Here is a 9,342-nt window from a genome sequence, read left to right as displayed (position 1 = left end):
AATCTCCTCTATTGATCTTTTCATATGCTGCATCTCTGTAAGTTTCTTACTGAAAGTTCACTTTTGGTCTTGTTTTAGCTTTATTTATCAGAACACTCATTTGTTTTACTGAATTTTCTGTTTATGTTTGATCAGCTTTTCTGTGTTTTCTTACATTTCTTTGAAGTTCTTGATCATGGAAATTATTATTATTTTTATCTGACAATATAGATCTTCCATATCTTAGTGGTCAATTTTTATTTCCCAGTTTATCCCTGGGAAATCATACTGTAGTTTGCCATTGTTCTGTTTTCCATTTCATTTGTTTACTTCTTGAATATTATGGGTGCAGAGCTTCTACTTTTCCAGTAGGTGGCACTATATGTTAGGATGAACTAGACTAGCTGGAATTCAATGCTCAAAGGAGGGAATGGAGGGGTCCATCAACTGTGAGAGTAGAATGCATTGACGTGACTTGTGACTGTGTCAGTGTCGCTAGCCCTCTCCTCTTGATAGCAAACCTACCTCACAGCTATCTTCAGGGTGAGCCTTTAGGACGCCTCTGCACATGATAGTGGAATTCGGCAGACATGACTTTCTATGACTGTCATAGCTAAATCATTAGAAGTCCAGGTCTCTTAAAACATTTACTCTTAAAACCCAGATGCATACTGGAAAAAAAGCCCAAGAACAAATTGTAGGAAAGAATTGGGGATCCCTTAAAAAATGCAGTAGGACATATATACAACTGGTACCAACTTGAAATCCCAGCCCCACTTATACCAGTGGAGCTTTGATAGCAGAGATTAAACATTCTGTCAAGCCTTGTTCAAATTACAGATTTGTGAGCAAAATAAATAATTGGTGTTGATTTTTCAACCTATTAATATGGTGGATTTCATTCAATTTTCTGAGGTTGAACTTGTGTTCTTTGATTAAAGCATTTTCATCTTGATATATTCCTATAATTTGGACATTGTATGAAGTATACTTACAATACTTGTAGAAAAAAGCAGATATTCTAGGAAACTAATAATGTTTAAAATGATGAAAAATGTTTCACCTATCTCAGAAAATTTCAACCATATAAGTAAACCATCATTAAAGAGTTCAGACAGATTTCTGGCCTGTAACAATATAAAAACAAGTTTTATTTATTTTGTAAAATTAGTCTTTGCTCTAATTTAAAGCATTTAATCAAAATAAGTTGGTTTCTCCTTCCTTGGCTAGTTTAGAGGTTACACTTGGAGATCAGTTTTTCCATTTTCTTTTTATGATTCAACTTAGGGACTTGATTAATGATATTCCATTTAGAAAATAACCAAAGCTTCACTAATCTGAAATAATCAGACGTGTAATTCACGCTCCCTCTTTGTCTTATCTCACTGAATGTTTCATTTAATGAATGTAATCAACTGTTTATGTAAAAATGGAGGTACATAATGAGGCTTGAAAACCTTTTGAAAATGAAAAATAAGAAAAATAAAAAGCAACAATGCAGCCTGGAGAGTTGAGACTGCCCTACTGTGAAAATTTTATCAAGTGAAATGCATATAACTGCTTTTCAGATACAACAATATTTAGAAGACTATTTCCCATGCACCCCCATATTCTAATTTGTACACCCATAGAGTACATAGAGACAGACACACACACACACACTGCTATATAACTCTCCACCACTTACAATGTGATGTATTTAACAAGTTCCCCAAAACATTTCTTCTCAGGTGGAACTAATGAACACTTCCTTTTCTCTATTACCCTGCTACTACCTTTAGAAACTTACTTTTTGGGAATGGGGAGAGAAACAGAATCCTTAGGAACTTCCTTTCAAGTAATTTCCATTTGTAAGATTTTCAATAAAAATTTCTTCTAAAAGATTGCCCACTTATAAAAATTTACTGTAGCCCTAAACAGTGAGGGTGCAACATTTATTGCTGAGAGTTGTACTCCCAGCTGGGAAGCTGTCATTATGCAAATGTACTCTTGTGACAGCCCTTTGAGGAGGACAAATGACTTGCTAGTAACTTCTTAATCAGGCTGTCTCTAGCAATAATAATCTAATCACTGGTCACCTAATTAAAAATGAAAGAAATTAGTGCTTTTTCCAAACACTGAGCTTCTAGAATATCAGGTTACAGACTGTCATTAAGTAAAACCCTGTCAGATGTTTGCATGTCACATCACAGAGAGGCAGACCTTTGTGTGGTACCTCATGCTTATGTCTGTCATTTGATTACTCTTGCCTTCATTCAGTTAATGCATTGATCTGGATGATTTGCTGCTATGGGTCCCTGGTCATTTATTCATTCATTTGCCATTTCTACTACATGCATTTACTGCAGGAATATAGAGGATGTTCAAGGATATATCTGGAAATATAAATATAAATAGTACACTCTTACGGCATTTGTAAGATTTCACTGTGGGGACAAAAGGTGTAAAATGTTTAAATATAAAACAATTTGATCAAGTTGTAATAGAGATAAATATATATGTGCATTGCATATACAGTTATATTGCATATTATAGAAGACTCAAATGACTGCCTATTTACCAGAAACCAGCCACAGAATTTGTGGTGCTTTTATTTGGAGCATGTACTATTCAGGTTAAAAAAAGACTACACCACATCCTATTTTTTAAAACATCTGTTTCATTCATGTTACCTGCCTGGTCTTTGTTAAGCACTTGAATTTGGACTCCTGGATAGAGATAGATCAAATCAACAGACACCTGCTTTAATTTACATACTGGTTTTTTTTAATTAATTTTTTAAATTGTGTGACATGCTTAAAAGTTCTTAACCACACTCCTGTCAGGTGTGAAAAAAAATACTATACCAACCACCTGTGCAAATTTTAATTTGCCAATCAGTAGTGTCTCAACCTGTTTTTATTTGAATTGTCTTTGGAGATGCTTGTCCTTGTTGGGCTCAATGCTCAATCTTTCATCTCGTTTGCCTCCTACCTGTTCCTGTCCAGATAGTGTTTGGTGTGGATGCTCTAGCCCCTAGTGTTATCTGCAATGGGTTTGCTGCCCAATGTACACAGAGGCTGGTGCCAAGTCTTAAGTAAAGAAAAAAAGTTTCAGAGGCCTCCTTGGTGATGCAAGGGGTTAAGTCTCTTTCTATGAGATTATCTGCAGCCACTGCAGCACAAGTTTGATCCCCAACCAGATGGTGACCCACATGGCATAGCAGACCTTTGCTATCTCACCTGCTGCTCCCCTCAACAGTGTATTTTAGTCAATCTGTTTCCCATTCTGTCTCTGGTGAATCCTCTCACTTTCCCCACAGCTCTTTCCTATACCCCAGTTCTTGTATGCATAAATAAATAAATCGTTTTAAAAGAAAAGTTTTACTACAAATTGATTGGCAAGGTGGCAGGAGGAAACCTCAAATACCTCCCAACCCCCCCACACCCCCCTGTTAAAAAAGGGGGTATACGCCTATTAGGGATTGAGAACAAGGGGTTAAATTTTATTGGCTAAGAAGAAAGAGGAGTTGATGGAAGATTATTATATAATTATAATACAGCTCCATATATGGAGAGGTTTCTCCAAATAACCAGATCATCCATGTTGATAGAAATCTCTTCCTTAAATGCATTCTGGACATTTGTCCTCCCGCCCCTCCATGTTTATGTTCTGTTGACCCTTGGCTTCCTGGAGCTCAGCACAAGATTACTTGCCTCTTTGCATATTCAGGTGGTATTATTCACAGTAAGTATTAAACTTTTTAATGCTTTCTGTGAATACAAGCCTCTAATAGACAAATATGCTTTCTCTTTTCCTTGTGCGCTAGAGACCAAGAACAAGCTAATATTTAACCTCAGTTTTCACCAGGGTAGTGGGAACAAAAGTGTCCTTGAAGGCAGCTCTGCTGACCTTTGGACAGGTGACCGCAGTAGGGCAGCCAGTCCCTGGCTCAGCCTTCTTCTCCTGTCCTCACACTTTTATTTATGGATAGTCAGTCTCTTAACCCTCTTATGCTGCATTGGGCATCAAGAACTTATAGATTCCCAAGACTCCTGAACAGATTATAGTATTAATTATACTGGATCAAGCCAGCATATTTTGTATGACAACAGTTATATGAAGTTTGTTCAAATTTGCCCTACATTTCAGTATTTTGTTTGTAATCAATATTCATAAATATTCCATGTGTAGTTGATACACTTCTCTAATGATTTGCTGTGTGTTAATTTTCTATTTCTGTGTAACAAATTAGTTGAAACGTATGGGCTTTAAACTACATTCATTTATATTTTCTGTCTAAGTCGGAAATCAGGATGTATTCTCTGTTCAGTGTCTCACAAGACTGAAACAAAAATATTTACCAGTAGTTCTCTCATCCACAGCTCAGGGGCTATTTCCAAGCACTTCCAGATTGTTGGTAATATTCAATTCCTTATGGTTGTAGAACTGAGACCCTATTTCCCTTCTGGGTGTAGACAGGGGTTGTTAATGGTTGCTAGAGCTTGCTTAGGTATGTAGTCCCTTCACAAATCACAGGCTACTTTTTTTTTTCCAGAAACTTTGGTTTACAACACTATATATGATTTAGGGTTATCAGATAACACACTTCATGTGTTACCTTATTAAACCCACCACCAAGATGCCCATAATATTCCATCATACACTACTATGAGGACTTCCCAGCTTGTAATCTCTCCTACTTCACTTATGTTAGTTTCATTCTAAAGTCAGACTTATTTGGCTTTACCTGACTCTTATTTCCCTTACTCTATATTCCACATATAAGTGATTCTGTTTCGTATTGATGTTTCTTCATCTGGCTCATTTTGCTTAGCGGAATCCCCTCCAGTTCCATCCATGTTTTTGAAATGGCAAGACTTTACCTTGCTTGAACACTGAGTAATATTTCATAATGTATATATATTGCATCTTGATCCATTCTTCTTTATTTGGGCACTTAGATTGTTTCCATTATATATATATATGTTAGTGTTTTTGTAGTCTTCAGTTAGATAGCTAGCAGTGGAACTGTTAGGTGATGTAGTAGATCAATTTTTGATATTTTGAGAAATCTTCATACTGTTTCCCACAGGGGATAGATCAGTCTCCATAAGTGGATAATATCCCAACATTACTTGTGGGCTTCTTTTTGTCCACTTCTTAGCCAACACTTGTTGTATCTGGTCTTTTCTAATGGATTATTGATGCAGGTATGAGTTGGTATCTCATTCTGGCTTTGATATACATTTTCTGACAACTGATTATGAGTAGTTTTTCTTGAGCCTATTGGCCATCTTTATGTCTTCTTTGAAGAAGTGCCTATTTAGCTTCTACCCATTTTTTGACAAGGCTATGTACTTTCTTCCTATTGAGTTGCACGAGTTTTCTTTTTAGAACTTGGATATTAGCCCCTTATCATATTTATGGTGTGTATATATTTTCTCTCATTTAGTAAAGTGTCCATTTGCTTTAATGATAATTTCCTTTGCTGTGCGGGGTTTTTTAATTTGATGCAATCTCAATTGTTTATATTCTTTTTTGTTTTTCTTGCTGTTGGAAATAAATCCATGAAATCAAAACTGAAGTCTATGTTGTGAATTGTTTTGCTCATCTTTTATTCTATGTATTTTATAGTTTAAAGTCTTACATTTAAATATTTTTACAGAAGGAAAAAGAAAAATGTCAAATGGTTTCATTTATAGAAAGAATATAGGGGAGCTAAATAAAGGATCAGGAAAAAATATTCATCAATAGTAATAATAATAATATTAAAACAAAACTAGAAGGCAAGAATAAATAAGAGACATTTATTAAGGGGTGAGGAGGAAAAGGGATCAAAACGGGGCAGAAGAGCACACAAGACCATGGTGATGGTTCACAGGAGGACTGGTGGTGGAAATTTTATGGGGAATACACAATGATATTAAAAATATAAACTAGCCCTCCCTGGTGGTGCAGTGGGTGGAGTACAGCATTGCAAAACTGGCCGTGGCTGCTTCAGTGGGACTTTGATCCAGGACCCTGGAAGTGATCCACATGGTACGACAGACCTCTCCTGACCCACCCACTGCTCCTCTCAGCAGTTCATTGATCTCACTGTTCTGCTCCTTCATTCTGTCTCTGGTGAATTCCTCACCACCCCTGCACCTCTGGCCTGTACCCCAGTTCTGTGTGCATAAATAAATAGAATATTTTTAAAAAAGAAGAAAAACATAAGTAAAAAGTAAATTATAGTAAATAAATTTATTCATTTTGTGTCGGGGTGCCCGGGACCCCAGCCCCATGATTCAGCAGCCAAACCCGCCTGTTGTACACATGAGCAGTGCTCTGATTGGCCAATGTACACGTGAGCAGTGCTCTGATTGGTCAATGAATGCTATTTAAGCAACTGCCATAACGGACTCTGGGGGGGAGGCAGAGAGAGGAGGCAAGCTAGAGCAAGCGAAGGAAGCAAGCAGGAGCAGCGGGGGAAGGCAGCAGGGAGGAGGAAAGCTAGAGAGAGAGAGAGAAGCAAGCAAACAGAGGGAGAGACAGAAGCAGGCAGAAGGTGGGAGAGAGAGAGAGAAGAATAAAGGGTCCAGAAGAAGATATATCATGGCGTCTCTCTGTTGGCAGAGAGTGCGCCACAATTTTGAGTTGATTTTTGTGTATTATGTGAGAGAGTGGCCTAGTTTTACCTTTCAATGTGGCAGTCCAGTTTTCTCAGCACCAATTATCAAAGAGAATTTCCTTTCTCCATTATAAACTCTTGGCTTCTCTGTTATAGATTAACTGTCCGTATAAGTATGGATTATTTCTGGGCTCTCAATTGTATTTAGAATGATGTGTATGTTTTTGTTCCAGAGCCATACTGTTTTGATTACTATAGCACTGTAGTATACTTTGTGATATGGGGATGTGGTATCACTGTTATTCCTCTTTTTTTTTTTTCTGGATTGCTTTTATTATTCAGGGTTTTCTGTGAACTTCAATAATATTTATTCCATTTTCTTTAAGAATGCCATGAATCTCTGATAGGGAACATATTAAATCTATACAGTGCTTTGTGTTAAATTACCATTTTAATAATATTAATTTTTCCAGTCCATGAGAAGGTAATATCATTCTATTTCATTACTTTCTTCTACTTATTTTAATAATGTTATATATTTCATAGTAAATACCCATCACATCCTTTCATAAATTTATTCACACATAGTTATTTTTGATGCAATTGTAAATGGGATTGTCTCTTGATTTTTTTCCTCTTGTAGTTCATTGTTTGCATATAGAAAGGCAAATGATTTTTATGTTGATTGTATATACTGCCATTTCCTGAAGAGAATGATTTTTTTTTTTCAGTTAGCTTTTTAGTGGAGTCACAGGGCTTTCTAGTATATTACTCTGCAATCTGCAAATAATTATAGTTTAATTCCTCTCTTTATAAAAGGATTCCTTTCATAGCCTCTTTTGTAGTTGCTCTAGTTAGGACATTTAATACTATATTGAAGAGTAGCAGTGAAAGTCAACAGCCTTGTCTTATGCCAGTTTTTAATGGGAAAGCTTTTAGTTCTTTACTTAAGAATGATGTTAGCTGTGAGTTTGTCATGTATGGCCTAATTATATTGAAATATGTAACACCTATCCTCAGTTAGGATTTTAATCATAAGTGGATATTGAATCTTATAAAATGCTTTCTCAGCATCTATTAATATAATTATATGATTTTTATCTTTCTTTTTTGTTGGTATGGAAAGTTATATGGGTTGATTTTTGGATGTTTAACCATACTTGTGTCCCTGGAACAAATCCCAGGAGGTCGTGGTGTTTAATCCTTTTAATGCATTATTGAATTTGCTTTGCTAAGATTTTTTAATATACTTGCATATATATTCAGCAGGGCAAATGGTCTACAGTTTTATTTTTTGTGGTATCTTCATTTGGTTTTGGTATCACTGTAATGTTTTCCTCTAAAAAATATTTGGAAGCATTTTTTCTTTCTTAATTTTTTATGTAATTTGAGTAGGGTAGGTATTAGCTTATCTTTGAGGGCTGGTAGATTTACTACTGAAAAACTGTGGTCATGAACATTTTTTTCCATGAGTTTCAATTATTGTTTCAATTTCTTTGTAATTTTTTTTGTTCAATTTTTCTATTTCTTCCTAATTCATTATCAGGTAAGTTATACATTTCTGAGAATTTGCCTATCTCTTTTAGGTTATTCAACTTATTAGTATGTGAATATTAATTTTAAATTTCTCACTATCCTCTGAATTTCTGAAATATCTGTGTAATTTCTCCTATTCTGTTTCTGATTCTATTTATTTGAGCTTTCTTCCTTTTTTTCCTAGTGAGGCTAGATAGAGGTTTGTATATTTCATTTTATCTATTCTGCAGAACCAGCTTTTGGTTTCATTATTCTTTTGGGTTGTCTTTTTATTTTTACTTCACTTACTTATATATATATTTGTCACTTATATATATATTTGTCATTCTTTCTGCTATCTTTTGGATTTTTTTTTTCACTTAAGAGTCTTAGACTGGACCCTCCCTTGTGGCACTGTGGGTTAAAACACAACACTAAGAAGCTAAAGCCACTTCAGCATGAGTTCGATCCCCGCCAGCCCTGGAGGTGACCCACATGGCGTGACAGACCTCTCCTGACCCACCTGCTGCTCCCCTCAGCAGTGTACCTCATCAGTCTGCCTGTTCTATTCCCCACTCTTTCTCTGGTGAATCCTCTCACCGGCTGCACTTCTGGCCTGTACCCCAGCTCTGTATGCACAAATAAATAAATCTTTTTCTAAAAAAAAAAAAAGAGTCTTATACTATGAGATTATTTCTTTTTTTATATTAATGGGAAAAAAAACATGTCAATGCAATACAAAATTAAAGTCAGCTCTGGATGTCACCAGGTTCACACACCTTACCTGGCCTTAGTGGAGGAGAAAACTCCTGCATCCCCATGCCAATACTGCCTTTACAGCCCATCCCTCATCATCTGGGAAGTAACAGGTGTTGTTTGTCACCCAGCCTCAGATGATGAAGAAATTCCAAATTATACCCACCACTGAGCATCCCACTCATTGTCAGGGGGGCAGGCTCTTAAAAGAGTCCAGACCAGCTTGGGAAGAACACCAGAAGCCATATCCACAGCAGAGCCACACCAAAACTATCAGTGGGGAGAAGAAAAAAAAAAAAAACAATGAATAGCCACATAAGTCCTCATGTTAGCAAAATACTGCAGAGAGAGAACAAATCTCTGGAGCCAAACCTAAAAGAAATGAAAGAATTTTCCTATCACACATAAAATTGCTATGGTAAAGAAAACTGAAGAATTGGAAGATTATAAAAAAAATGAATGTTATGAAAAATAAAATCAATGGCCATAAAACCAAAATT

Source organism: Condylura cristata, unplaced genomic scaffold (genome assembly GCF_000260355.1).
Source record: "Condylura cristata isolate star-nosed mole 26May11 unplaced genomic scaffold, ConCri1.0 scaffold00007, whole genome shotgun sequence".
Classification (NCBI taxonomy): domain Eukaryota; kingdom Metazoa; phylum Chordata; class Mammalia; order Eulipotyphla; family Talpidae; genus Condylura; species Condylura cristata.
The sequence above is the reverse complement of the archived record's forward strand: the minus strand, read 5'-3'. Positions refer to the sequence as shown.